Here is a 6,003-nt window from a genome sequence, read left to right on the forward strand (position 1 = left end):
AGGGGATAGTTTGGGATTTTTGAAGCGAGGTTCTGTTAGTTAGTGAGGTTAGTTGATTTCTTGCCCACACTACATAACTGTCTTGGCAGCTCTAGCCCAAATTCAGATCAGTTGTTGCAAAGTGGAATATTCTAACAAATAAAATCTGAAAAATGTCTAAGCAGTTTCTGCAAATGCTATTTTTATTTTTTTTATTTTTTTTACTGGGGTTAGCCAATGGCCACGTACACAGGAAATGGAGGTAGGAGGTGCTGTACAACATGAACTGAGAATAAAACAATTTCTTGTCAGAATGCCTGCCTCATAGAAAGTAAAAAATACTATTTATTTAAACTGCTGCAATAAACATTTTTTTCAACCAAATCAATCCAGATTAGCAGGTTGTGGAGGCTAACGCTAACAGCTTGTCCGAGTGGGATCAAAACCAAAGCAGACCGTGACAATCACAGACATTGACCATTGTCACATTTGCAGCCAATAAATTTTACACAGGAAATGGCGGTCAGAGACACTGCACCTTCATTTCCTGTGTAAATAAACACCAGCAGTTCTGTCCATCCAGTTACAACGTGGAAAACAAGTTAACATTCACCTACAGCAGAAGTCTGTTTGGTCATGACCCAACTTGCGTTAGCTGTTAACGTTACCCCCTAGGACAAACTAGTTTATGCTGGTCTGATTTTAAAATGCAAAAAAAAAACAAAAAAAAAAAACAGTTTAAGTGATGCTATTTTATTGATTTTTACGCTACTGTACATTTAAACAGAATAGTTATCCCAGTCTGTGTTTCACATAGGAAGACATTTAGTGGCGTGTACACCTCCAACCTCTATTTCCCGAGTAGTTAATCTTTTTTTTTGTATGAAACTGCCCAATTTTTAATTTAATTCAGCTTTAAATAGTATTTGAATGAACCACAACGTTTGTTAGAGTTGTTTTAACCTTAGAAGTCAGATCTGGTTCAATTAATCTGAATTTAGACAAAATAACAGACCAAAATAGTTAACTACTACAGGTAGGATATTAAATGCATATAATCTCTCAACATTACCTCATTTTAAAAAATTCTGGACTATTTCTTGAAGGCGGAGACATTGGTTCATCCTTTTATTCCACATTTCTGAAGTGAAACTCCATGACTGATGAGTCAGTGTCTCACAGACATGAATACTGTGAAGCCTTACAGAAACCGAGGCGGTGATTTGAATGTTTAATGGTTTGTGATGCCAGCAGCTGGTCATGTTTTTCTAACTTCCATTAATATCTTTCCAGAGACAGGCTATGCTCATTAAGGCCTTGTTTTTATGATACACGATGGAAAACAAAGTGGTTCAAGCATCAATCCACTCGGCCAGATTATAAATCAACCACCAGCCTCAGATTTTATCCTCATCGTCCCATCTCCACTTACGTTATTTTGGACATATCTGTTTTTGTCTCAGGCCTGCTCGTTTGGAAAACACTTTTTTTTTTTTTGTCTGTCCTCGACTGAGCAGGCTGACTCGTCGCCATGGAAACCAAACTTGAATCTCCTCAGTGCTTCATTTGGGACTAATTGTCATCTCTGAGCAAACACACACTTCTCTAGCACTCAGTACAGTAAAATTCAGGGTTTGCCTTTTTGTCTTTGTTAGGATACGCTCCTGCTTTGCTACTTGTCAACAATAAACCTAAGTCCTTAATAAGAGTGAATAAAATCACATGTAAACTTTTAATTATTTTTAAAATACTTTGTTTTTTTCTTACAGTATTGCTCTGTATTTCACTCCATCTATCTTCCCATTAACTTTGATGAACTTTCGAGTCTCTAGTGAAGAAATGCATCCTCAGATCATGACACTGCCACCACCATGTGACACCACTGTGATAACTTTGAACACATAGGTTGAAACTTAAAAAATTTACCACATCTGAATACATTTTTTCTCCCAACTTGGCTTGTAGAAAACTTAATGCCAAAAATAGAGCAAAATTTGTGTTGAATGCAAACGCAGTGCACCCATTTTTTAGATATTTATTGGAAAAAATTCCCTTTCAGGTTCCAGTTATGCATTGCTTAAAGTTTTATCATAATATTTTGTGGTACTATTACATCTTTTTCAGGTAACTTGATGGCTATGACTGCATTACACAGAAATTATAATCTCACAAAAACTCTTGAAAAACATTTGGAATATGCTTCTTTAGGACACTATTCACATAAAATGTTTGACTTGTATCACTAAAATTCATACGGTAACTGCATTTAATTATATTTATTGATATTTATTGAAATACGTTTATTGAACAGTGGAGAAAAGTAATAAAAATAACAATCTCAACAATACAACAATATGGGGTTAATTAATTAGAATTTATTGTGACGACAATAAATCAAAAGTCTTCTCATAAGAAAATTATCACGATAACTGATAAATGATACGATAAATGCTCGCCACTAGTTGGTGTATCACATAAAATCCTTTTTGAGAACATCTGGATTTGTGCAGCTTGGGACTTATAGGTAGAGAAGGAGGCCAGAGACGAGGAACAAAAACAACAGAGCCAACGTGGCTCCACACTTTATATAACAGGCTGCCTGTGGCGATTGTGCAATGTGGTGCAGTTGTCTGGGCTGATGTAAACAGAGCCTTAGTGCCTCTGGAGGCTAAGCCATGTGCCTTGATGCAGCAGTTATGGGCACATGCCCTACTTTCATAAATCAGAGCTGGAAAAGAAAAAAAAAGGAAAGGAAACGGCGTGTTGGGAAGAGGAGGGGGGATGCCGAGTGAGGAGCGAGCAAGCGAGGGAGGCGGTGATGGCGGGGGGTGGAAAGAGGCTGAACAAGGCTCATATTGATGTTCCAAACACAGCTGCAAGCGTCAGCTGACTGGCTGGCCTGGAAGCGGCCCCAAGCCCTGCCTCCTGCCTTTATCAGCTTACACTGCGACCTTTCTCTCTCCGTTGGAATAGATCCCCTCCATCCCCACCCTTTAAACCTGATGCCCTGATCCCCCCCGCCAGCCCAAAGCGGGGCCTTCTACATGCTGTCCACGTGGCTTCGAATGAGTCCGAGCCTCGTCTGTCCTCTCTGACATCTGACTTCTACCCAGGGGGTGCTGAGTTGAGCTGAGTTGGGTTGAAGGGGGGAATATCTGCAGGCTTCCAGCAACACTAGCTCTCTTTTTGGCTCATCAGCACTTTCGTTTGTCTCACACGGCTCGGTTTTCAGGCCTCGCCCCGCGCTCTTACACAACCCCACCATGAAGTCACTGTTCCTCCTCACGTCCGCACCACCCAATGGCAGCGGCGGCGGAGGATAAAGAGGGGAGACAAGGGGTGAAAATGTTCGGGACACTACTGCCAGATTAAACGGTTGTTAAAATGTCGGCCGCTTTTCACAACATTTGGCGGGTTTTTGGAAAATTTGTCCAAAATAGATGCCATTGTTTGGCAGAAATCTTTTAATAAAATGCTATGTTATTACACTTATTATCAAGGGCAGTCCTAGCTTGTTTGGTGCCCTGGGCAAATTGCATCCAGTGCCCCCTTCCTGCTTTTCAACCGACCATAACACATCATTTAAATTTCATTTCATCAGCGCAGACACACTGAAAATTTATTTTAATATCTCATTTAACAAACGTGGAAGTGTGATGCAGCAGAGGTTTATCTGAAGCAGAGAATAAAGAAGCTGTGGTCGTTTTTACACTGCTGAAAGTGCAAGGAACTATATGCAATCTATATGATATTGGCAAATATTGGATATAACACCAGTATTATTATCAGCAATCATTAAATTTCCATATCAACGTCCCTATTTAATAGGCTATAAAATTGTTTCCAAGAAGTAGCCTAACGCAATAGAGTAATAAAAGCAAGGTAACATAACTTGTCAAGTGATTAACATAGCATTGAGAAAACAACACCTCTTCCAGCTAATGGCTATTTAACTCGGTCCAAACTACATCACAAGATCATTGCCTTTAGTAATTAGTTTTACTTTCTCACGTTTTAGTTTAGTTTCAGAAGAATTATAATCTAAAAAAATATACAATATATATTGCTAAACGCAAATAACAAAGCTCCTGCCGCCCCACATGAAAAGCCACCCTGGGCTACTGCCCATATCAGAAACCTTGCTTATCTTATTAGTTCATTTATTTTGAAATCTCTAGAATCTGGCGAATGTGACATCATCAATGATTAGTTATTGGTTATTCAAGTGTCACTATGTAGTAATGTTATAAAACAGAAATGCCAGGGCAACAACATGATTTAAAATTACCAGGCTCCACAAAAAATCTCAAGTTTCATTGTGTTCAGTCAATCCTAATGAGAATATAATACAATATTGAATAAAATAAAGGACAACCAAAACTGTCTTTATATATAGCTGCATTTTGCGCTTAAATGTGCGCAGAACTTTTTTGATATTTTGCTAATATTGAAAAAACACAATTTCGTAATTGCGGTGTGGCCATTAAATCAGAAACTTAGGTTAAAATAACACAGGAATAAGTTTGTTCACACAATAAGTCATTTAAAAATATGTTGCGCCATAATCCTCCTGCCACTTCCTGTCGTCTTTGTCGTTTCCACCAGTAGTAACATCCGGTTGTTGATGACCACATCACTCGTGTGATGCAAAAAATTTGTTTAAATTGCAAATACACTAATTTGGATACAGCCGAAAACCCATTTCATCTTATTGCCATGCTTCCATTAAGCAAATTTATTTTGTAATTTCAACTTGCTAAATTATATGGTGAATGGAAAGTCAGCTTATGACTAAACTCATGCTGTTAACATGAGTTTCATTAGAGGTTGAGGTTTGGGCTGTTTTCTTTGGAGCTGGGTGAGTTTTATGTTGTGTTTGGGCTTTAAACTGTCAGTCAGACCTGGCAACCTTGGCTCCTGATACTTTGCAGATACTTGTCGGTTCAGCAGGTCAGCCGAAGTCCTCCTGTGTCGGATTTCTGCAGAGGCAGAGGTAGACGTAAAAGAAGGGGATTCGGATGCCACGCTTAAGCTGACAAGTCAAGTTTGGACATATTTGGAGAGACGTTATGTGAGACGGCTGATGTTAGCGAGAGTTCAGGGGGAGTTTGAAGCAGCAGCTGTTGTCAGGAGTTTGTCCCTGAGGGGCAGTAATCAGCAGAGTCAACTGTCAATCACAGATCTGCACGGCCTCGTGGGCTTTTTCTCAGAAGCACGCCTCCTCCGTGCTCACACACAGCACACCTCCCCTTGATGACGCTCCTCAAGTGTTGCTGGATAGTGTTTCTATGGAAGCTGTCCACCCACACACACTCACACACACACACCCCCTCCCAACTGTTTGCAGGAAACACTCATCCTTCTCTGGAGATGTCGCTCGCGGCGGCCCATGCACTCATAAATCCTCAGCTCTTTTCTGGGAAATGAAGGGCTTGAAAGATACATGCATACACACTCACACTGGGAAAGGGTGGAAGGAGGGGTGCAAAAACACAAGTTACCAAGTATATCTCCGTCGCCATTCTGACATTGAGGAGGTCGGATTGAATGTCTGCCTTCTCCTGGAGGCAAATAGGGAGCATTTTCTGCACGGTGCGAGGATCTAAGGAAATGCGGTCTCCAAGCAGGCCTCAGCAATTGCCAAACATTACGGGAATGAGATGAGTTTGGCATCTGAGGACAAAGACAGACAAACATTTAATAGCAGCCGTTGCTGGTTTCAAATGTCCGTCAGTTCCTGTGCAGACAATGAAAGCCAGCTGTTCATGCAGCTTTGAACTGCAGCTGTCTGCTGCTAGCATGTTGCTTAAATATGCTTCCTTGAATAGTCTAGGCTAGGTTTATGGGCTATGCAAAACATGTCTATTACATTTCTTGCACAAAATCATATGTATAAATTGTATTTAATAAGATTTCATTCTAGTCAGTTCTACCTATTTTGAGCTCCTTTCAGAGAGTGAAGAGTTTTAGGGCCTTTCGTCATTTTAAATCCAAATTTTTTATATGTATATATATATATATATA

General features: G+C 39.9%; 1 long non-coding RNA gene across 1 annotated transcript in view; it reads right to left on the reverse strand.

The window, feature by feature from the left end:
- Positions 1 to 4,577: 4,577 nt before the first annotated feature.
- The window catches only part of LOC107836159 (uncharacterized), a 7,032-nt gene continuing 5,606 nt past the window's right edge, over positions 4,578 to 6,003 (reverse strand). The window contains exon 3 of the long non-coding RNA XR_001662015.1: positions 4,578 to 5,652. This is a non-coding gene — a long non-coding RNA (uncharacterized LOC107836159). The remainder of the gene's footprint in view (positions 5,653 to 6,003) is intronic.

The sequence above is a fragment of the Poecilia formosa genome, unplaced genomic scaffold (genome assembly GCF_000485575.1).
Source record: "Poecilia formosa unplaced genomic scaffold, Poecilia_formosa-5.1.2 Scaffold42, whole genome shotgun sequence".
Taxonomy (NCBI): Eukaryota; Metazoa; Chordata; class Actinopteri; order Cyprinodontiformes; family Poeciliidae; genus Poecilia; species Poecilia formosa.